Genomic DNA, 23,331 nt, shown 5'->3' on the forward strand with positions numbered 1-23,331 from the left:
AAACAACTGTTTTTAAAGCGGGGGCTGGAGAGATAGTATATCAGGTATGGTCAACCCGGGTTTTGGTTCCTGGCACCCCATAGGATCCCCCAAGCGCCACTACGTGTGATTCCTGAGTGCAGAGCCAGGAGTAACCCCTGAGCATCGCCTGATGTGGCCCAAAAACAAAACAAAACAAAACAAACAAACAGTTTTTTTTTTAATTTTGTTTTTCTGTATGTCTGGTTGGAACCGCTGTTGACAGATCCACATCTCTCTGGAACTATCTATCTAGAGATATTTTAGCGCCTTCGTGTCAGAAAGCCTCTAGGAGTTGACTAAGTTAACTCCTGGCTAGGTTAAGGCCACACCTGACTGATAAATGCTAAACAATGATGCTAAAACCACAGTCATCGTTCGGTCTTCCAAACCTGAGGCTCAATACAGATGGGCTGAAAGAACAAATGAAGTGAATTCCTAGAGGGCCCGCGAGTTGCTTCCACACTGGAAGTATGAACTGTAAGAGCTGGATGAAAGTGTAAGTTGGAGGTCGGGACGGGGCGGAGACGCAACCTTTCACGGGGAGGCAAAACCTTCACACCCCCGTGGCTTCGGTCACTTCCTGCAACTGATCTGGTCACTTCCTGCAACTGACTAGAGCAAAGCAGGCCGAGGAGGGGAGGAGAGAGCCTCCGCCAGCGCCCATGGGAGGCTGCCTCTTCCGACCATCGGACAGGAGGTGCGGGCCGGGCTCGCTCGCTCGCTCCCATTTCAGCCCTTCTCAGCTCTTCCCGCCCTGGCAGGGCACGGCACACAGTGTGGAGGACTGTGCGTGGCCCCCCTCAGCCCTCTAGCACCTCAAGGTCCTGAGTGCTTTGCCCTAGGAGTGGACACACACGTGGGTGCAAGCGGCCTCTGCAGAGGCCTTGGAGGTGGAGCTTCCTGGGCTGGGCCGTCAGCCTCGCCCGCCAACGGCATCTGAGTTGGGTGCTGGCCGCTGAGCTCGGGAGGGCGGGGCAGCTGAGCCCCAACTCGGCCAGGGCCCCCTGCAATGCCCTGTGCGCCCTCTGAGTTCCACTCGCGCGCGCCCGGGGGGTCCCTCAGCCAGGAGAAGCCCGAGCTCTCCGGGGACGCTTCCAGGAAGCTCCCAGGATCACCACAGGCCAACGCCGCGGAGAAGCAGTTGTCCCCAAGCCCTGTTCACTTAGCTCCCCGGTGGCCCTGGGGACCTCCCCACCTGGTCTCCTTAACAACTTAATAACTTTGTCAGCCCCAGGCCTGGTGAACTGCTGGCACAAATCACCAGCCCCTGGGGAGTTCATCCGGTGTGACACAGGAAAAACAAAACAAAACAACACCAAAAAAAAAAAAAGAAAAGAAAAAACCCAAAACACCACCTTTTGTCCATTTCTGGTGGGCGCAGGAAGGAGAAACACAAACTTAGTTACCTCAGTGAGCGCAGACCAGCCTTAACCCAGTGAGTTTCTCATACGCGGGAAGAAATCACTTGGAAATCCTGGGTCCCGAGTCCTCCATCTCCTCCACGTCAAGATCTGAAAAAAAACAAAGACAAAAGGGCCGTGTCCCGTGACTCGCTGCCGGGATTTGATGTCTCAGCAGCAGTCACCCGGCTGCCACCCCGATCCTTACCTACTCAGAGCTGAGTGCTGAGCAAGGCGACTCATTGGGGCAGGGGGGCGGGGGGCGGCCTTCGCCAGCGTCATTACACCCTCCAGTGTGGGAGACACCCCAACACACATGCGTGTGTGCACACACATACACACGCGCGCACACACACGCATACACGCACGCGTGAGCTCCGAGAGGTGACAGATTCTACTGAAGGTCACAGAGCTCGGGTGAGGTCAGACGCGAGACCCAGACCCTGCTTTTAAACTAACTTCACAACCTGTCACACAACCGCTTGCCAACTTTTCTTTTTCTTTTTTTATTGTGACCCACCATAGTAGGGTTTTGGTTTTTTTAAAAAAAAAAAAATTATAGGAGTTAAGGAGATGGCTCAAAGGGCTGGCTTCAGGCCTCCTGGCACTGCGGGGCCCTTGAGGACTGCCTGGTGGTGGGGTTGAGCATCAGGAGTCCAGCACCACCCTGCAGGGAGCACCGCATGCAGCCTGTGGCCTTGCTCGGCGGGTCTCGCAGGGAAAGGGGACCTTGGGCCAGGCCCCTCACCCCTTCCCTTAAGAGAGCGAGCCGAGACACAAACTGAAACCCTGCGTGCGCACACAGCGCCCGGCTCGGGCGCTGTGTGTGCGCACACAGCGCCCGGCTCGGGCGCCGGGCCTGGTACTTTCCCGCTTCTCCATTCTCTCCTCTGGCTGTCCAGACAGCTCTGGTCGCGACCCACCAAACTGACTTGGCAAGGGACCCGCCCTTGCTGGGCGAACACGGTGTGGCCCAGGGAAGTCGCTCACTTCTCAGCCACGACGCGCTCAGATAGAAAAAAAAAAAATGGCCTTTTTATTTTTTAAAATCAAGAAAGCCTGACCCAGTAGCTGAGCTTCGTCATTAGGATTAACCACAATAAATAAATAAATAAATAAATAAATAAATAAAAAATAAATAAGTCAGCCTTTCAAATAGGTCCCACGTCCCGGTGACCCCGCCGGTCTCTGACGCCTCCGGGGGGCAGCCCCCAGATCCAAGTGAAGCCGTGGGGGGCACCCACTTACCTGGGGGGGGGCAGCAGTTAAAGAGTGCGGCCGCGGGCGGACCCAACTGTCCGAGGTCTACCCCGGCCACCCTGCAAACAAGTGCCCCGGCGGGACCCCGACACCCCCGCGCCCCGCCCGGGGGGGCCGGGCCCTGCCTCCGAGCGTTCCGTTCACCCCCGCAAGGGGCTGGGGTGCGGGGCCCCGCGCGGAGCCCGGCTTTGGGCGACCCGCAAGTCCCCCCGGGGGCGGTCCGGTCTGGGTCCGAGCCGCCCGTGCCGGGGGGATGCGGCGGCGTGCGCCGTTCCCGGGCCCGGGGTGCGCGTCTCCCCCCGCCCCGTCCCGGCACCCCCCCCAGCCCCCGCCGCGCACCTGGGACCCGGGCGGGCGGCGCAACCTGCGCGCCCCTCCCGCCGCAGGCCCCGGGGTGGGGGGTGGCGCCCGGACACCTGCGGGCGCGGGGCGCGGGGCGCGGGGCGGGGACCCCCCCCTGCAGCGGCGGGGCGGTGCCTGCAGCCCCCGCGCGCGCGCCGCCCCCCGCCGCCCCCCGCCCCGGCGCGCGGCACTTACGGGGCTCGCTCGGCCGCGCGCGCCTCTCCCCGGGGGCCGCGGCGCTTCCGGAGCCGCCAGGCCGGCCCGGCGCCGCGCAGCACCGCCCAGAAAATGGAGGCGGCGGCCGGGCGCCCCGGGCCGGCCCGCCCCGCGCCCGCACCCCCGGGACACCGGCCGGCCGCCGCGGGGCGCGCGGGGGGCCGGGGCGCACGTCGGGCAGCTCCCGGGGCCGGGCCGGCGGCGTTCGGGGGTTCCCCTGGCCGCCCGTGCGCCCCCCCCAGCACCCCCGGGCCGCGTGCACGAGCCTGGAGCATGGGGAGAAATGGGGCGCCTCTGGAATGCACGCGACCCACACCTTAGGGTGGCACCTGTGCGTCATCCGGCCGAGGGGGGGCGCGGGGAGGCCTCCACTGATTTTCACACTCCCCCCCCTCCCATGAGCAGACCCCCGACCCTAACGGGTCAAGCCACCCAACCTCCGCAAACCCGTTACCAAGCCAGGTAACATGTGGCTTGCGCGGTGGCTGCTCTTGCGTCGCATGAGTGAGGCCCTGGGTTCAATTCCAGGCACCCCCAACAACACAGAGACCACCCCCCGGCCTCCAGGACTGAGCCTTGCAGCGCAGGGGGCATGCACCCCTTGCACCACCACCCCCCACCCCCCAATTAAATAAGCAACCAAAACTAAAGGGAAACGTCGGGCCCGAGAAACGCCTCGCGCACCAAGGCCCGGGTTTCGCGCGTTTGGATGGTGAGTCTGACCGTCCCACTTGGGTGCAGAAGGGCCGCGCTTCCAGTCGCAGAAGGTGGAAAAGGCCCGTTCTCCGCCTGACGAACATCCTGTTTTCCAGCCTGGAATCTAGGGGTTGCGATTCTGCAGCCCCGCGCCTGTGTTTTGTTTTGTTTTATTAAAAAAAAAAAAAAAGTGATCATGTGGATAAAGAAAGCGGACGGGCGTCTGCATGGAAGGCCGAGCCTGGAAAAGCATTGCCGGGAGAACAGTTTAAACGATGGGGGGCAAGGAAAACACTCACTGCAAGTCCAAAGGAAGGCTGGTGTCGTTTGGAAAATGAAGGCCGGCCGGCCCGGGGTGGGAGGGACGGGGGACAAGCAGACGCACGCACCCCAGCAGGGCCCAGCCTCCTCCATGCGGACACCCTTTCTTCTCTCTCCAGGGGCACCGGCGGGGAGCAGCCTAGGCCGCTAAACTGCATTGGGTAACGAGTGATTCATCTTCCCGTTTGAAGCCACCACCCTGGGCTCTGTTTACATCTCTAACTGTCCCAGCACGGCGGCACCATGGCTGACCTGCTGTGGAAACTGGATCTGACCTCTTGAGAGCCTGGGGTGGGGGCTGATTGCACGCCCGGGTGCGGGTGCTCCAGGAAACGCTGCAAAAGCGCGTTCTGAGCCCGCCAAGAGAACAGAGGCGCTGCGGGTTAGGAAAGTGGGCGCAGGGTGTGTGCGCGTGTGTGTCTGGGTGGTGGTGGGGGGGGGGGGGGTTCTGCTTCCCCGGCTGGAAAGCTCAGCCCTGTCCCCTTACAAGGCCACTGGCTGTGTGACGGAGGCAGGTGATTTAACCTCCCTGGGTCTCATCCATCGAACGAGGCTGGTTTTCCTCTGACGCTCTGGGCACCGTGACAGTTCTGCAGGATGACGCCGGGGAGGCCTCAGGGACAAAGTGGGCTGCCGTGGGTGTGAGCGCAGCAGGCCGGACACTTGGCTCTGTTCCCGCGGCCGGAGCGGTGAGAGCTGGCGCCTGTGCTCACAGCAGCCCTGAGACCGGAGAAATTTTCCATGTGGGGGCTGTTAGGGTGGCTTGGCGTGCGGGCCACCAGGGGCTTCCGCGCCAGTCCGAGTCTGCAGCCCCGTTTCGTGGGCTCTGCACGCGGTCAGGGGCTGGGGGTACCTTGATCAGAAGCTGTCGGCGGCTGATTAAGGGCGAAGTTGGCTTTGCTTTCTTCCCTAAGAGGCTTAGCGAGTGAATGGCTCCTTACATCCACTTGGGGATTCAGAAACAGTGGCATTTCATTCTCATTAGAGCCAAATGTCTCTCCAGAAGCGAACAGAGCGCCTCCAAATTGTTATTAACTAAAATATCATGGCAGCAGTTTAAAACACCACAGCCGAAAACTTACATAATCAGCCCGTCCTTCAAAATTTTCCACCCTTCCGCGTAACCAGTCGGTAGAGTTTCTCTCTCTTAAACATTCTTCTGAGCACGGGGAAACTATCTGGAAATTTCCAGAAATGTCCCAGCTCGCCTCGATTTTATTCTTTTCTGTGAAGGTTCCTCTTCAAGGCAACTAAATGTGGCATATGTTTTCTCTGGCTTTTACGATGCCTGTCATTTCGATGTATTTGCAAGGCAGCAAAGCAGGCCTTTTGGAGATTTTCTTCCTTCGCTTTCTCCCAATTGTTCACTATCCCCTCGGCCCACTCTTCTTCTTTCTTAGTAGCCTTTCCCAGGAGGCTTTTGATTTTTTACTTCATTTTGCTTCATTCAAACCTCATGATTTCTGCCCCGCCTGCAGGAGTTTTTCTGATTTAGGACTAGAGGCTAGTTTAACGAGCACAATCCCCTTTCGTTCTATTTTGAGGCTCCCGTGTCACCGTCATCTGTAAAATGACGAGCGCTGTCTCTTTGAAACCCACTTGCGTCGTGCCGTGGATGTGACTCAGCTGTTGAGTACATGCCCGGCAATGCCAGAGGCCCTGGGTTCAATTCCCAGACTCAAAAATAAATTTTGTCCTTGTTTTTTTAAAAGTAAAGTCCATTTGTTTACTTTCGACCATGATCTTGAGGCCTGACGCTCATTCTGTCTTGTGCGCGTGCAGCTCTGGGTTGACTGACCCCGGTTTCACTTTTCTTCCCTTGCTCCCTCGGATCCGGGCCCTTAGCAAATTCTCCCTGTTGGCCTTCGCTGTACCACAGTCTCTCCCAGGTCCGATGCTTTAGGGAAATCCTGGTGCAAATCATTTTAATTTCCTCCACATTCCTAAGAGACCCTTCAAGATGGGTTGTGTTGAGAAGTTTAACAAAGCCCCCTCCCCAAATGCAAAGGCAAATGTTTAGAAGGGACTGTCAGCTGGCAGTTCCCCAGGGAGCTAAGCAGAAAGTAATGTGCAATGCCTCCCCTCCACTCCCCCCCCAAGACCTACAGGATAATTCATGGATGGAGTCACCACTAGCCAGCCTCACACCAATTGTTGCCAAGGAGGTGGGGTTGCCAGACCTGTAGAATTTTCCAATGAAGCCTACCTCAAAATGTTTCGATACAAAATCTATGGAATACTGACAACATTAAAAAAAAAAAGAAATAGAAACAGAATCAGATTAAGTGCTAGCGCTAATGGCTAATTCATTTCAACTTTGGGGAAACCCTACAGGTCAAACTCATTTCAACACTTTTTTTTCCTTTTAAATAACAATAGTAAAGATGAAAGGGGGCTAGAGGGAGGATCAGAAGAGTAAATGGAACTTAAGGAAATATTGTAGTTGTAAGCTACAGACCTAATTCAAAATTGTGCTTTAAAAAATTGGGGTTTTTTTTTTTTGTTTGTTTGTTTTAAATCACCAATCTGCGGTTAGAGGGACAGTACAGGGATTTTAGAAGCAGGTCTTGCATTTGATCAATCCCAGTTGATTCCTAGCACTGCTTATGGTCCCCCAAACACCATAACCATGCACCTGAGCACAGAGCCAGGAGTGGCTCCTGAGCACCATGGGGTGAGGGAAAAAAACAAAACAAAACAAAACAAACTCCTCAAAATTAATAAGAAGAACATTTTTCAACAAAAGAAATAAAATAAGAAATTTTTAATAACTGGATTGTTTTTGGAGGCTGACTATGAAAACCCACTTCTTAACATGAATTTTTTAGTAATCCACATTTATAAAATTTTTATTTAGACACATTTCAAAATTACAGAATCGTGATTGAGAGAACAGTACAACAAACTCCTGGACACATAACACCCAGCTCTATGTCCCCCCCACCCTCGGAGCCGTTTACAAGTTGCAGAAATAATTTTCTTTTACTCCTTAAAACGTCCACCTTTATTTCCTAAGAAAAGGGGCCTTCCCTTGGTATCATCATCATTTAGTGAATCATGTGAAATATTCAGCGATCAAAGCCATATGCTTCAAAGTAATATAGGAGAGGATTTACATGAAATGAGAGCAGGGACACTGGACAGCGGCTTACAGGGTCAGCAAGCTGGACTTTCTATCCTGTCACATGTTCCAAACGTTCATGAAAAACGCTGTAACTCACGGGTGACTCAATAGGAGTAAAATTAAATTAAAAGTTGCTTCACTAGCCATGAAAAAATATTAAAATAAAATGTTTATACTCAAGCTTTTAAAAATTGTACAAGCAAAAGCGCTGGAGTGACAGGAACCTATTAAAGACGCAAGCATACCTATGATATATTAATACTGTCGCAAAGATGAAAAAATCGACAAAGTTGTGTCAAAGAATACATAAGTACTAAGATATGAATGCTTCAAGTTGTTTCACTGTAGGTTAAATGCATTTTTTTTTTTTTTTTTGCTTTTTGGGTCACACCCAGCAATGCTCAGGGGTTACTCCTGGCTTTGCACTCAGGAATTACTCCTGGCAGTACTTGGGGGACCATATGGGATGCCGGGGATTGAACCCGGGTCGGCCGCGTGCAAGGCAAACACCCTACCCGTTGTGCTATCGCTCAGGCCCCTTAAATGCATTTTTTAATTAGAAGAAAAGGAGCAACACACTTTAAAAAAAATTAGAGAAGAATTACCAAACCCATTCAATCACAGCTATTGCTCAAAGTTAAACACGACACATTTGGGGTCTGGAATGGCCAGTGGGATCTCTAATGTACTTAGGAAGTTGGCCCCAAAAGTGTGAGCTCGAGGCTGAGTTCAGCCTGTCCCCTATCTCTGCATAACCCACATGTTTCAAAAGGCCTTTCCTGTTGTGGGGGCAACCTCAGTGGTGCTGGGGACAGGGATAGGGGACACACAGGAGGGACCAGATCCAGGGTCTGGCACTTACCACTTGACCCATAATCCCATCCTAATATTTATTTATTTATTTATTTAAATTTTTAAAAATTATTTATTTTTGCTTTTTGGGTCACACCCAGCTATGCTCAGGGGTTACTCCTGGCTCTGCACTCAGGAATTACTCCTGGCAGTGCTTGGGGGACCGTATGGGATGCCAGGGATAGAACCCAGGTTGGCGGCATGAAATGTCTTTCCAGCTGTACTATCCTTCTGGTCCCTGGTCCTAATATTTAAAAAAAAATCCAAGGAGGAAAAGGGTCAAAAGAAGAGTAACAGCAAATGATACGAAAATGATCTGAAATTCAAATTACAGTGTTTGTAAGTGAAACTTTATTGGGACAAAGGCACAGACATCTATATATTGTATCTAGTACCTCTTATTATCTATAGAGCACACATTATCATTATACTTAATCTATTATTATATGTTGAATTGCCAATTCAAAGCTTATAGGAATTTGGGTTTTTTTTTATTATTGCTAAATAACCTAAGTAAATTATACAATAGCCTCAATCCACAAAGCCTGAAACCTTTACCTTTTTGTGGAGAAAGTTGACCAGCCCTCTGTGTGGAATCGGGCTCTCTATGACCCAGAGCTGAAGGAGCACTGAACTAGGAGTCAATCACACTGCCTGAAGGCTCTGAGTGGCCTGGTTAAGCCACACACACTCTCTGCCCGCCCCTGGCCCCTCGAAGGTAGAAGAACGTGGGTTTAAGGTGCAGCAACTGAAACCTTCCCCACCCCACCCCCTCCGCCCTGTACACACTAAGCCAGAAACAAAGGATTAGCACAAAGACCAAGTGCTGGCGAGCCAGCCAGGCGTGGCTGCACACTTAGGAGTTGGGACCAGCGGCAGATCCCACAGGGGCCCCTTCGAGGCCACTCAGAGGGACAGACCTTCAGACACTGGGAAGGCAGAGCACTGTGCCTGCCACGGGGAACAGGGGTTGGAAGCACAAGGCACAAAGCAGGAGGTGTTTAGGGGTCTCCAGTGGGTGCGTTTGGTCGGGAGCACAGGTCCAAGGTTTTGTTTACAGTTTAATAGGGGTCTGGCAGAGGGATGGGGCGAGGGTGCGTTTCTCTCGTCCCCTCGGTCAGCAGAATAGAGGCTGGGACTGGACTCGAGTCTGGGCCAGGCCCCCGAGGGATGCCCACAGGCCCCTCATACCTGCTCAGGAAGCGGCCAGGCCAACGCTTCAGGGCAGAGGGCACAGCCCTGGTGCCCAGGCAGCAAGTGTCTGGCCTGCCTTTGAGGGGCGCTCCCAAGCCCACTCTGCCGGGAACGCCCCTCTGCACTCCGCTGTCTCTGGGCCCCCAGCTCTGCGTCCCTCTGTCCTCCCGGGCTGCTCCCTTTGTTCTTCTCCCTTTCTGCACCGCCCCCCACCACCCCTCGCTGCTTTCGGCCTGCCTCTCTCCCCGATCAAGCACCCCAGGGGCTTGCCTGCAGCCTCCCCAGGACCCAGCCTTTTGGAGAGCACCTGCGCCTGACGGGAGGACCACGACGGAGCATGGCACGTGCTTCCCGTCCCCGGCCGAAGCGTCCCCTCTTCCCTGGCCAAGTCCCAGAAATGAGGGGGGAGGTGAGAGGGGAAACGGCAGGGGCACTGCCCTTCTGGGACCTAACCACACTCTCAGCTGGTGGCTTTGTGTCCGCTCGGGCTGGCTGGTGAGGCCCCTGGGGCAGGGACCCTGCGTCACACTCGGCCCTGGGGAAGAAGGGGCTGGACTATGAGGCCTTAATTAGAGCAAGGCCTCAGCAGGGCAGAAGCTGGAGCGGGCAAGAGGCAGGGGGACTTCCAAAGAGCCGGCGCCAAGGCCCGGGGCACGGAGCGGGGTGGGTGAGGAAGAGGGAACTTGACTTTCTCATATAAAGGGAATCGTGAAGATGCTCACTGACACCCCCCCCCCCCGCGCACCCAGCTCCCTTAAACCACTACAGAGGGCTATTTACACTGGTATTAGAAAAGACAAAAACCCATCAGAAAACAAACTCCTCAAGAGGTGAGACTGGGACGCGAGTGACAGAGAGGCAGTGCCAGCCCCGAGCAAGAATAACGCAGGAGCACAGAGCCAAGAGCTCTGTGTGTGTGTGTGTGTGCGCGCGCGCGCGCGCGCGTGTGTGTGTGTGGTGGCGGAGAGAGGGGAGATGTACAAAATGAGTCACAGTTTCACAGGAGCCGTTCACGGGGTGGTGGGATACTATTTAGGCCCCGGAAGAGAGATCCCTTCGAAGGCAAGTGTCTGTCTGGGCAGCGGGTCTCTGGCGTCCCTGGCCAGTCCCCCTTCCACTGACGCCCGGGGCCGGGAAAGGCAGACACACCTGCCTGCATCAGTTTCAACCGTGGGCATTCGAGGGTTTCTCAACCACACACTGGCTTATGAAGGTGAACGCACAGGTTCCCCTGCCCCCTGCCGTGGGACGGGGTCACCTGGCTGTGCCGGGGGCCGGCCTGGAGCCAGACACTCGGCACGAGGCACAGGAGGGGAGCTGAGAGAGGTCCCGGGAGCCAGGACGTGCAGTCCCAGAGAGGAGGCGTTCTGGTGACGGCCGAGACGCCCCCAAACCCGAGACGGGCCTCCGGGAAACCATCTTGGACTCCCCCGCCAGCCGCCCCGCCTTGAGAGAACCGAGCACCTGCTCCTCGCTCTCCGGCAGAGCTGCCACAGCCCGTCCCCCCACTGCACACTCGCGTCTGTGCACCATCCCAGGCCGAGAGTCAGAATGTTCCATGTCATTTCCTTTCTCCCAGGGGCCAAACATGCAGCGGAAGCTCAAGGATTATTCCAAGAGGTGAAAGTGAGCACCCTGCACTATGCCCACACACACATACACACTGTACACATGCACACATGCACACACGCTCACATACACACAAAGCATACACATGCACAAATGCAGACATGCGCGCACACGCGCAATCGCGCACATGCACACACGTGCACACACTACACAATGCATGCATGCATGTACACACACGCACACACATGCATGCACACACACGCACATACACACATGCATACACATGTACACACAGGCATAGGCACACACGGGCACACACATTGCACACATGCACACACACATGCACACATATGCTTACACACATGTAGTTCCCCATGCTGTTAAGGGTCAGAATACTCTGCATATGCTTCAGTGTTTCCGGGATAGTTGAGGCTGTGGAAGTGTCAGTCGCCTCTCACTTGTGAAAAGCAAAGCCCAGCACACTGGGGGTCCCTCTCAGAAGGTGCCTCTGAAACGTTCAGGCAACAAAGGGATTTCTCACTGCGACACGCGGGCGCTAAAGCCGCCCCTTTGCTCCCGGACCTTCACCTGCAGGCTGACCAAAGACAAGCCAGAGAGTGCTCGGTACGAGACCCCGCAGAGCAACCCAGGGGCGGGGTGGAGAGCTCAGGGCGTTCTGTGCGAGCTCTGTTTGCAGGCAGCCTGGGTTTGACCCTCACAGCCCCTGAGCACCCGACTGGGAGTAGCCTCTGAGCACAGCCGGTGTGACCCCAAATCAACCCCCACCAAAAGGGAACTGTCACTCCGAGTGGTCTGCAGGGGGGTGCTGGGAAGACAAAGACGGTTTGTTGGACGATGAAGCGTCTGCCTCTGGGCTGGGGGAATGAGAGGAAACGCCTCTCTCAACGCCCTGCCATGGGTTTGAATTCTGCCGTTCTCCTGAACGAAAATAAGCGGCTTCCTGGAAAATCCCCACTCCCAGAAGCCTGGCTGCCGGGCCCCTCTCGGGCTGCTGCCCAATGTCCACCATGGCCCCCCCACACACACACAGATTGTTTCCTGCGGGCACTCTGGGGGAGGCCGGGTCAAAGGTCACGGCCCCACCAGCACCCCGTGTGAGGAAGCAGAAGGCAGCCTTGGGTGGGGGGTTGTCTGGGCCACCCCCTCACTGCAGACAGAGCTCCCTGCCCTCCGCCAGTCTCCGCCCGCCTCTGACCCAGTGGCGGCGCCAAGGTCACAGAGGAAGGACTGGCGCCTTTCTGCTGACGTGCCTGGCAGCTTTTCACCCCCACAACTCCCAGGCCTGCTGGGGCCCACTGCCTCCGCCGGCTTTCCCGGGCCTACCTCTTCCGGTCACCCTGGTTACTTATTCATCTGAGAAGGGGGCTCCCAAGTGCTACTCAGGAGACCTGGGGGTGCTCGCTCCCACGGTTCCCAACCGACAGAGCTGGGCGTCAGTTCCAAGGCCCGAGGATGCTGGCGGCCTGGGCTCTGCAGTGCCAGGCTAGCTCGGGGCCATCCTGCCAGAGCTCTGGGGACCGTGTGGTGCCAGGGAGGGGACCGCGGTCGGCACATACCTTAGCCCCAGTACCATTCTCTGCCTCTCTCTCTCTCTCTCTGGCCCCACCCTTGCTTTTTAAAAATGCAGCTTCCTTTTTCTTCCTCACTGTCGTCTTCTTTAATGAATTCCTGGCCCTTCTCTCCACCCCACTGCAGCAGGCCTTGGTTTTCCCCTCGCCATCACAGCCTCTGGGCTATGCCTTGCATATAGTAGGTGCTCAAGAAATGTTTCACTGCCCAGAATCATAGCCTCTCTCCAAAGGCGGGAGCTGTCAGAGCCAACCACACGCTCACCAGGCACTCAAAGGCTCAGCATGATTGAGCTCGAAAGGGAACAGGGCGTGAGATCGCTTTCTCGGTCCTCTCCCTGCCATTAGCCAGCTTGGACGCTATGGTCCAAGGCTGGGTTCAATGCCCATCCTCCCACAGCTAGAGATGAAGGCTTGGTACTGTCTCTGTGCTAAGGCCTGGGGGAAAAAAATAAAAGTTGCTATTCTCTTGGGAGAAACAAGAGCAGAGGATTTTATACCAGAAATCACCCAGGCAGAAAACCACAGATGTGCCCATTTCACTTTGGGGAGAACAAAATTGTCGTTTGCACATTCTTCCTTCCGCACCTGTTCTGGCCTGCCCCGTCTACACACCTTAGCCCGAACGGGTAGGTGGCTCATGCACGGTCTCTTAAACCGGGAGGGAAAAAGATTAGATAAACAAACACGCCGCAAGAGCGGGGCTAGAGCCATCTTCATCATCGGCAAGGAGTGTTTCTGTGGCTGGCTCGGGGCATCCAATAATCAGGGCAAATAAGTAACTTTAGAAAAGCTCTGCGCCTTTGTAAATATTTCTGGGAAATATGAAGGCAAAACATTAAGGCGAAACACAACAAGTCATAAATAGTAATTATTCTCCCATTCACTGGTCCATTGATTACAATGACAATGGCCTAACCATCTTATTCGGCTTCCAAACTTCTTGGATGGTACTTAAAATTCTTTTCTACAGCCTGACCATGAGCAACTTACGTGAACAATACCACATAAAAAAAAAAAAAAAGTCATTAGGCGTGAAAATCTTCACAGTGATGCTTCTGGGCTCAGGGTAGAGACTGAAGGGGCCAACATTTTATACAGAAGAAACACACAGATGGATCTCCCAGGCATTCATTCTTAGGGTAAAATACTTCCACCACATCTAATCTTATAATTAAGATTCCAATGGGTTCCTAATGATTCATTTGTACTGGCCTATCAAGAGGGAGGACATTGTAGTTGTCATCTTTCTCGGACAGCAATAGTGTTTTAGTTGCAAATGGCTGGCTTATTAGTTGTTCAAGAGGGAATGACAACTAGGTTGAGCCCACTGCAACCATTCCTGGTCCGGGTTCTAAAATAAAGAGGCAAGATGGAGCTTCAAACGCTGCCCTGCAGTGACGCTCTTCCGGTGCCTGCTAGAGTCAAAATGTACTTAGTCATTTTTAAGTCACAGGCAAGAAGGAAAATGGCTCCCGCTCAGCCCCCCCACCCTTCCCCACAAAAGGTGTCGCAGGAAGGCGATTTCATGGCAAGCCCCAAGAACGAAACCACTAGGACATGAATCACTGTCCCAACCGAACGGAGCCAGAAAAGACTCCAAGGAAAACATTTAAGTTGGCCTCAAAAACAACAACACAACCACTACCACCACCACAAACCCCGAGCCTATGGGAGGTCTGCTCCTCCCAGCAGGTGTTCTGGCTGACGAGAAACTGCTAGAAGGAAACAACTACTGACAAAGATGGTTCTGCAGCTCAGTGTTCTGCACCCGGGAGCAAACTTCGGAACGGGTTCGAGCTGAGCAGGCTCGGCCTCCCAACACGGCTTGAGAGCTGGCTCACAAAAGCCAGCCGAGAGCACTGAGGTTCCCCAGGCAGGGCTGAGGAGAGGGGAGAGCACGGCATTGCCTGACGCTCGGAATTTCTGAGCTACCTTTGGCTGCAGTGGTGCTGGTGAACCCATGAGCATGAAACTGCTTCTGCACACCAACCTTTGATGACAAAGAAAACCCGACTTTTGTAAGTCCTGAGCACAAAGAGAGAAGGAAGACTCTCTCGGTGGGCCAGCTTCGGCTACGTGGACAGAGATGTGGCTTTAGTGTTAGGGCTGGAAGACCGAGTTTTAAAAACCTTCAGAGCCCAGTTCAGACCCTATAGCGGGGGGTGGGGGGGCGGAGGGAAAGCACTGCACATTTTTCAGTCGACATTGGTTTCTTGTTAAGAGACCATCTTCGGCAGATCTGGGACTGCATTTTTAAATAAGATGTGGTTGCCAAGGAAACAGGTCTGGCCCAGTGTTCATTTGGAACTAAAATATATTTGAGAAGTTAAGCTCAAAGGTAAGAGCCCATGAAATTATTTCTGAAAAGTCACAGCATTTGGTACCTAGAGACCGAGAGCTGAAAAGTCTGCACTGAACACATTCAAGGGACACTCGTTCATTCAATGAAGCTCTTTTTCTCCTAGCAGGGCCCTTTACTGATTATAAGTCTCCTCCCCCATAAACACATACAGATAGTGTACACATTCTTGTATATTATCTAAAATAAATCTTGGAAGCATGTAAGTTTTTGTTTTCGTCTTTCATATAACACGCTTAAAGACCGCTTCTTAAATAAAAATATTTTTTAATATTTTTGATGAAGCCTGCTTGCGCTCTTTGTCATTTTCTCCAGAAAACCCCTTTATTTTTAGTTTCAAGCTAGCATGGAGCTGAATCAACAGACTTTTCAAAAAAATTCTTTTGTTGTCTAATAGCGCCACACCTATCATATATATATAAATGTATCTATATGATTTTTTTAAAAAAGGAACCATCTCACTATTTCATAGCATCAACATCTTAGAAATTCATAACTACTAGATATTTACATAACACATTCATGGGAAGGCTATTCCACCCGATGCTTTCCCTCCCCTAAAATACAACTCTCTTATATCATTTTTGTTTTAAAAGTCATATTTTAATTCATCTGATATTCTGACTTCATGGCTTGCAAAAGAAAAAATCTATAAAACATGCAAATTTCAACCTACCTGTATGTATCACTTAATGCAGTGCCTAGCATAAGACATTCAGCCATTTTTATGGAAAGCGATGGAGACCAACTGATTTCTCGTCTTCTGGCTCACAAGTTTTAGATGCAATTGTCACACTCAAAAAAAAAAAATCATACGCAGAACAGCTTGAAGGTACTGCACTCACAAGAACGGAATTTATCAACAGAAAACAGGATTGGAAAAAAAAAAAAAGAAGTATTTCATCCAAGGTTTCTCTGAGGCTGCAACCAAAACATGGTGTATTCAATCCCCCCACGCCCCTCCTCTGAGAGTTCAAAGCCCGGAGCTGACCACTGCAAGAGCCACCATCACATTTGTTGAAAATCAAACCACTGAGACCTGCCCTGAAAATACAAATTTGAGACCCAAGTAGTTTGCACCCCACGGAGTGCCTCCAAGTTAAAAATAGGTACCACTTTGCCTCCTACCTGCATCATAAATATGTAAGTTTCGAGTGTTTAATTTGATATTCACATTAATTAACAATACAACATACATTATTTAAAAGATAGCAAATGCAGAAAGAAACGGGAGACACCATCTGGTAGCAGAGTTTGGTTGTTGTTGTTGTTGTTTGGAGTGAGGATTTTTTTTTGTTGTTGTTGGCTTTGTTAAAAAAAAAAAAAAAGGTAAAAATCCTATTTTTGAATGTAATGAAAGGCAAACCAACCTCCGGAAGCAAATGAATCGGAACGGAAAGGTGATGCTGAAATCTCTCAGGCTGTAATGAGGCAAAAAAAAAAAAAAAAGAAAGAAAGAAAGAAAAAGAGAAAAGAAAACAAAAAAAACAAAACCCCAAACCCAAGTCTTCGCCACCAGATGATACGGCATACAGAGCATTTACATACCCACATCTGAAATACTAGGCAACGTGTAATGAATTCTCTACACAGCACGCACACACAGCACCGGCACAGCTAATCCTGCCTGCCATCTTAGCTCGCAGGAGCAAGATGACTAACTGCATGCAGTTCCCAGGCCCTGGGGAAGGAGGAGGCAAGGGGGTGCTCACCTGAATTGCAGTATCTGATTAATGTTGTAAGTGACATTGCATATCAGCCTCAGAGTCTTGGTTCAACTGGGTAGGAGGGAACAAAGAAAAATGCCAGCAACTGGTGATGCAAGATGAGCCCAATCACTAAACACTGTTTCACAAACTCCAAATTCTGCCCCCAGACAGTAAAAGGCGTTGCAGACACTTGAGTCGAGCGGCCGCACCGCGAAGGTCTCCTTCTGCTTCTGAGAAGTGCAAGGAAAAAAAAAAAAAGGTAAAAGAAAAAGAGGGGGGGGGAAATCCTTTTGCTAACGGAGGAAGTGAGCGGGGATGAAATCTGTCATATCTTCTTCCTGAAGGAAGCTTGCAGACAGTGTGTATCTGGCTGGGGCTGCGTTGCATAGATTGCTAATTTCCTAGGATTGCTAACAGATGCAATAATACTTAAAAAAAAAAAAAAACACAACCAAACCTGTTAAGCTTTTGAAAAATAAAGAATAATATGAAAAAGGGTGGAGCTCTCTCTAGCTCTCTCTCTCTCTCTCTCTCTCTCTCTCTCTCTCTCTCTCTCTCTCTCTCTCTCTCTCTCTCTCTTTTCTCTCCTTTAAATCCTAAATGCTGCCGGCAGGCTTGTGGAAGAATGCATGATCAGCTGTCTGTGGCAGTGTTATAACCTCTAACCACAAGCGTGTAAATGTATCCTGCTAAATCTATCTGCAGCGCAGAATGGCAGATACCGCCCCGCTCGGAATTATATTAAAATGTGAATGAATTTGCTTAAACGGAGAAGCAGAATAAAAGCAGGGCAGAAAAAGAGATGGAGGCTGATCTGTGGAGGTAGAGCCGGCCATCAGGAGCCATAAAAGCCGTCCTTAGGAGACTGACCTACATAATGGGAACACCACCGGCTCTGCGCTCCGGCAAGCCCTGCTAGCACAGAAGATGCAGAAGAATCTCTCTCCTTCCCCCTCCAAAAGCGAAGCGGTGAGGTAACCAGCCATTCAGAGGGGTGCCAGAAGACTATGCATGTGTCTATCCGTGTGTGTGTGCGCGCGCGCGTGTGTGCGTGCGCGCATGTGTGTGTGCGTGCATGTGTGTGTGTGCGTGTGTGTGTAAATGCATCATATTCTGGAATGGAAATGGTGTGCTGAGACGCAGAGCTTCTTTGTTTTATTTTGAGGCTTATCTTCGCCACGCTTGGGATGACATTGACATCAGTAGAGGTCAGGGCTGACACCGGCGTGCTATCCATTTTATGAGTGAAATGTTTTCCGAAAATTAAATCTCATCTACTCAAACACCAAATTTCATGTCTCCTTCAGTGCCCCCCTTCTCCCCCCGCTGCTCAAGATTGATGGGGTCTAGTTTGGCTGAATATAATAAATCGGAATCGCCTTCTGTAGCGATTCTAATTCCAAAGTGTAAGCATTAATATTTTTTTTAAAAAAAATAAGGTTCAAGAATTCTCATGCACTCCTTTGCAATCCGTGCCATCAAGACACCACGCACGCACGCACACAGAGATGCATACATGCACACAATGGAAGCTCAAATTGCAATGAAATGTTTAACAACAACAACAACAACAAATGTGGAAAAAGCTGCTTATTCAGGGGCTTGAAGAAATGTCTAATAAGCAAATACTGTTTTTGCGACAAACCCAGTGTCACCACCATGTCCCCAGAGAAAGGCAAACAGAACAGTAAGAAACATTTGCTCCTGCTTGCAAGGTACAACACCCCCCGCGCAAACACACCTCTATGCGTGCGCACATGCACACACACACACATACACACACACATGCACACACCACACACAACACCCCACGCTCGCACACACATGCACATGCACACATGTGAACACACATGCATACGTGTGCACACACACGCGCGCGCACACACACACGCAGACACACACATACACCTCAGAAATGCATTTCATTTACCCTGCTATATCAAACAAGAGGGCTTTTATTTTTAAGAAAACAGAACAGACTCTTTCCTGCTCTGCCCAGCTACAAAGCAACCATACCCACTCCCACCCGCAGTTCCTGGACATAAGCCAACACTTTAAAAACAAACAAACAAAAAAAGGCTCGAAGATTGATTTTGAATATATGACATTTATGGTTTTTCTTCTGGTCCTCCCCCTCCCCCACCAGCCCATAAGTCCTTATCGCATCGCCGATTGCGATCATTTTTAAAGGTGGATTAATATTTTCTAGTTATTAATATTGCTGGTTTCCCAGCGCCTCCATCTTGCTATGACGGCTAACGCCACTCGGCTTAGCAAAACAGTCAGGATCCCCCTGAGTTTTAAAGGGGCAAAGGTTATTCCAACATCTTGACTCAGGCATCCGGGTTCACCACGGAATGTTTTGTTTCCGGCTCTGCTGCTCTTCTTTCCTCAGAGCCCAGGTGATTTTCAGCGCGGTCTAGAAAGGACTCAGCCCGCCTCAACCTCGGACCCTTGAAAGTTTCTGAGTTGGGGACTGTCCAGGTCACGGTCACACCTGAACTTCCACGGCCCTCTTGTCTTGGAGCATGCCCCTCCCCCACAGCAGACGTCCGTGTGGCTGGGATGGAGAGTTTCGGGGGTCCCCGGTCCTCCCAACTCCGTTTCTCCCCCATCAGAGGTAACCAGCCATTCAGAGGGGTGCCAGAAGACTATGCATGTGTCTATCCATGTGCGTGCGTGCATGTGTGCGTGCGTGCATGTGTGTGTGCGTGCATGTGTGTGTATGCGCGTGTGTGTATGCGCGCGCGCGCGCGCGCGTGTGTGTGTGTGTGTGTTTGTGTAAATGCATCATATTCTGGAATGGAAATGGTGTGCTGAGACAGCGGCGGAGCATTCGGACGGCGCGTCCTCAAGCCCATTCCTCCTGTGGCGTGAGGGGGACAGGCTTAGAGAGACAATCACCCAGAGTGACAAGGTGCCAACCTAGCAGCCGGTAATGCGGGCGGCACACCCCGCGCCTGGGCGCTCTGAGCTGGACGCTGCCAACGCCGGGCAGCCAGACATTCGTGTGAACGGACTCAAGAGTCACGCCATCGTGGGGGTTGAACGGGGAATCCGCTCTGACCCCAGGGGGAGGGGGGCCCCTGTGTCCACTGCCGGGATCACAGGCACCACTGCCAGGCCCTCAGCCCTGCTGGGCTCGCTGAGGCCGCCAGGAGCCGCGTCTGATTCGGGGTGACTGAGGCAGTGATCCTCCCCGCGCCCGGGCGAGAGCTGCCCAGTGCTCCCGGGGGCTTCTCCGCCAGCTCCCTCCATCCAAGGGAGCCAGAAGGCCACGGGCGGGGTTTGTTTTGTGACGTTCCAGAAAACGCTGCAGGAGCAAAGGCAGCTCGGTTCCCAAACCTGCCTGGATTAAACACATTTGAAGCGGAGTGGAAGGAGCAGATGGATGAGCCTGTTTGGGCAGACATTCCCAACTGGTCAAGCCTGTTTGGTGCCTTAAAAAAAAAAAAACCTACACGGGGCCTGGATTATTTCAGCTTTGTCAGGGTCAAAGAGGCAAGAGGCTGCCTACATCGAGGGCTTCTAGAAAGTACCAGCTCCCGGTCCGGTTCCTTCCAACGCACTCACACATGAATCCCTCTCCTCTCTCTCTGCCTCCCTCTCTCTGTCTCTGTCTCTCTCCCTGTCAGTGAAAATTTTAACCTGTTTCTGCCCGTGGACCTGTGAAGCCAGGGCTGCCCTACAGAAGCTGGCAAAGGGCAGGGCAGCCAGGGCCCAGCCTTTCCCTCGGCTTATCGCTCTTCCCCGGCCGCCTTCTCGCTGTTCTGCAGCTTGTTTCATTTCCACTCCTGTGGGTTAAAGTCAAATTGCACGGTTGATTCAAGTGCAGACAAAGCGGGACTCTGTTTTCAAACCCAAACAACATAAAGTCAGAGCACAGAGTTCAGAGGAACCCTTGCTTGATAAACACTAGGATTGGTTTACACCATTTTTCTTTCTTTTCTTTTCTTTTCTTTCTCTCCTTCCTTCCTTCCTTCCTTCCTTCCTTCCTTCCTTCCTTCCTTCCTTCCTTCCTTCCTTCCTTCCTTCCTTTCCTTCCTTCCCTCCCTCCTTCCCTCCTTCCCTCCTTCCTTCCTTCCTTCCTTCCTTCCTTCCTTCCTTCCTTCCTTCCTTCCTTCCTTCCTTCCTTCCTTCCTTCCTTTCCTTCCCTCCCTCCCTCCCTCCCTCCCTTCCCTCCCTCCCTTCCCTCCCTCCCTCCCTTCCTTCCTTCCTTCCTTCCTTCCTTCCTTCCTTCCTTCCTTCCTTCCTTCCTTCCTTCCTTCCTTCCTTATCCCCTCCTTCCCTCCCACCCTCCCGCCCTTCTTCCCCTCCTTTTGTCCTTCCTCCCTCCCTCCCTTTCTTCCTTCTGTAGTTTTTGGACCACAACCAGCCGTGCCAGGGCTGCCACTCATCACACCAGTGCTCAGCCCTTTGAGCTGGCTCCCTGGTCTACTGCACACCTTTCCTTACACCATTCACAGCATTAAAGCTATGAGCTGGAGAGATGGTACAGCGGGTAGGGCGCTTGCCTTGCACGGATCAAAGCACCCAGGTTCGATTCCCGGCATCCCATATATCCCCTGAACACCACCAGGAGTAATTCCTGAGTGCAGAGCCAGGAGTAACCCCTAAGCATTGCCAGGTGGGTGACTCCGAGACAAAAATCACAGTGCATAGTACTTACTGAAGATATAGTGGGAGTCAGTGGGCAAGGACCTGGCCTGCACTTGGCCACCCTGGGGTCAATCCCCAACCCCAAATGTGATCCCCTGAGCTCTGCCAAGGAGTGGTCTCTCAGCAGAGATCCAGGAGCAAGCCCTGAGCACTGCCAGGGGTGGACCAAAGACAAACAACGGAACAAAATTATATTTATTTTCCATCTACACCTAAGAGAGATATTCAACATTCATAGGCAAATTTGTTATTAAGCTATTTTATCTCAATTAAAAAAGCCAATTTTTACCACATTTAATATATTTATTTATTATTATTTTTTTTTGCTTTTTGGGTCACACCCGGTATTGCACAGGGGCACTCTTGGCTCTGCACTCAGGAATTACTCCTGGTGGTGCTCAGGGGACCATATGAGATGCTGGGAATTGAACCTGGGTCGGCTGTGTTGCTGTGCTATCACTCTAGCCCCTAATATTTTTATTTAAATACTAAAAGTTTAAAATGTTTAATAAATTCTATGAGATTGTTCATTGTGATTCTATGACATATTCAGCCTGAGAAACCAGGATGAAAATTGACAATAACAGTAAATGCCAATGGATTATATGTAGCCAAATTTTCTGGGAACATCCAATGTGACTTTAAACATACACACACACACACACACACACACACACACACACGCCATCTCTAGAGATCTGGAAAAAACTTCTACTTTCTTCTTAATCTTTTTTTTTTTTAACTTTGAGCAGAGCTAAAGATCAAAGATAATTACCTTTTATTGAGCACCTATTATATAAACCCAATATTTTAGCTACGAACCATTGCTGAAAAGTTGAGTAGAAAGCAGAGTTAAGGGTTGGGGAGACAGGACAGCTGTCAGGACACTTGCAGCTGACCCAGATTGGATCTCCAGCACCACAGACAATTTCCCAAGTCGCACCAGGAATTGTCACCGAGCACAGAGCCAGGAGGAAGGCCTGACCATGCTCAGGTGTAGCCCAGAACATACGAGAAGACAAGACAAGAGGGCAAGTAGTTTTGTCTTCCTGAGGTGCCCTCTTACCCTGGGAGTTTGGGGGCTCTACACAGGTCAGTGCCCTTGCCTCTGAGGCCAATGAGAACAGAGCTGGGCTCCACGGTCCCGCCTCCTGGCCGTAGGGCCAACCAACCAGCTTGCTTTCCCGGCAGTACTCAAACTGCCGTCGTCCAGACGGTTCTCGATTGGATTTCATATGTGGCCAGTCGGCAGACCCCAGAGGACGAATATTTTGCTTGGTGCCCCCGAGGTGTGGGCGGGAGCGCAGGTGGTCGGGCAGAGGATGAACGCCTTCCATGCCCACTGGACAGCCAAGTCTGGGCTCGCCCGCCAGGCACTGGACTGAGGTGACCACCTTCCCAGCTCGAGGACAGGAGGGTGAAGGGCAACGTGAATTATGGGGTTTTCTCTGTCTTTTTTTTTACGTTAACTTTTATTTAATTTTATTTTATTTTGCTTTTTTTGGGTCACACCTGGCGATGCACAGGGGTTACTCCTGGCTCTACACTCAGGAATTACTCCTGGCGGTGCTCAGGGGACCATATGGGATGCTGGGAATCGAACCCAGGTCAGCCACGTGCAAGGCAAACGCCCTACCCGCTGTGCTATCGCTCCAGCCCACATAACTTTTATTTTTTTTAATTGAGTCACCATGAGATACACAGTTACAAAACTGTTCATGACCGAGTTTCAGGCATACAATGATCCAACACCCAGTGTCCATTATCGAATCACCAATGACCCTCCCGCCACCCCGCGCCTGCATCTATAGGCTCTATGGTAGCCACTTTCCCCTCTTTCTCTCTCTGTCTCTCTCTCTCCCTGTCTCTCTGTGACTCTCTGTCTCTGTCTCTCTCTATCTCCCTGTCTCTCTGTCTCTGTCTCTCTCTATATCTCCCTGTCTCTTTGTGCCTCTCTGTCTCTGTGTCTGTGTCTCTGTCTGTGTCTCTGTCTCTCTCCCCCCCACCCCCCGCCACG

The 23,331-nt window shown here is 52.0% G+C and overlaps 1 protein-coding gene across 8 annotated transcripts in view; it reads right to left on the bottom strand.

Annotated features, from left to right (window-relative positions):
• ZBTB38 (zinc finger and BTB domain containing 38) overlaps positions 1-23,331 on the bottom strand; it is a 135,435-nt gene that overhangs the window by 41,599 nt on the left and 70,505 nt on the right. For 2 of the 8 annotated variants that reach the window (XM_055129459.1, XM_055129451.1), the window contains exons 1-2: positions 16,659-16,827; positions 1,428-1,532 (exon numbers count right to left, since the gene is read on the bottom strand). The gene's annotated coding sequence lies outside the window, so the exon portion shown is untranslated. Of the gene's footprint in view, positions 1-1,427; positions 1,533-2,669; positions 2,986-3,218; positions 3,329-15,622; positions 16,194-16,494; positions 16,516-16,658; positions 16,828-23,331 lie in introns of those variants that run through there. The other 6 variants (XM_055129452.1, XM_055129453.1, XM_055129457.1 and 3 more) reach the window with 5 other exon arrangements.

This window comes from Sorex araneus, chromosome 2, assembly GCF_027595985.1.
Source record: "Sorex araneus isolate mSorAra2 chromosome 2, mSorAra2.pri, whole genome shotgun sequence".
In the NCBI taxonomy this organism is placed as follows: domain Eukaryota; kingdom Metazoa; phylum Chordata; class Mammalia; order Eulipotyphla; family Soricidae; genus Sorex; species Sorex araneus.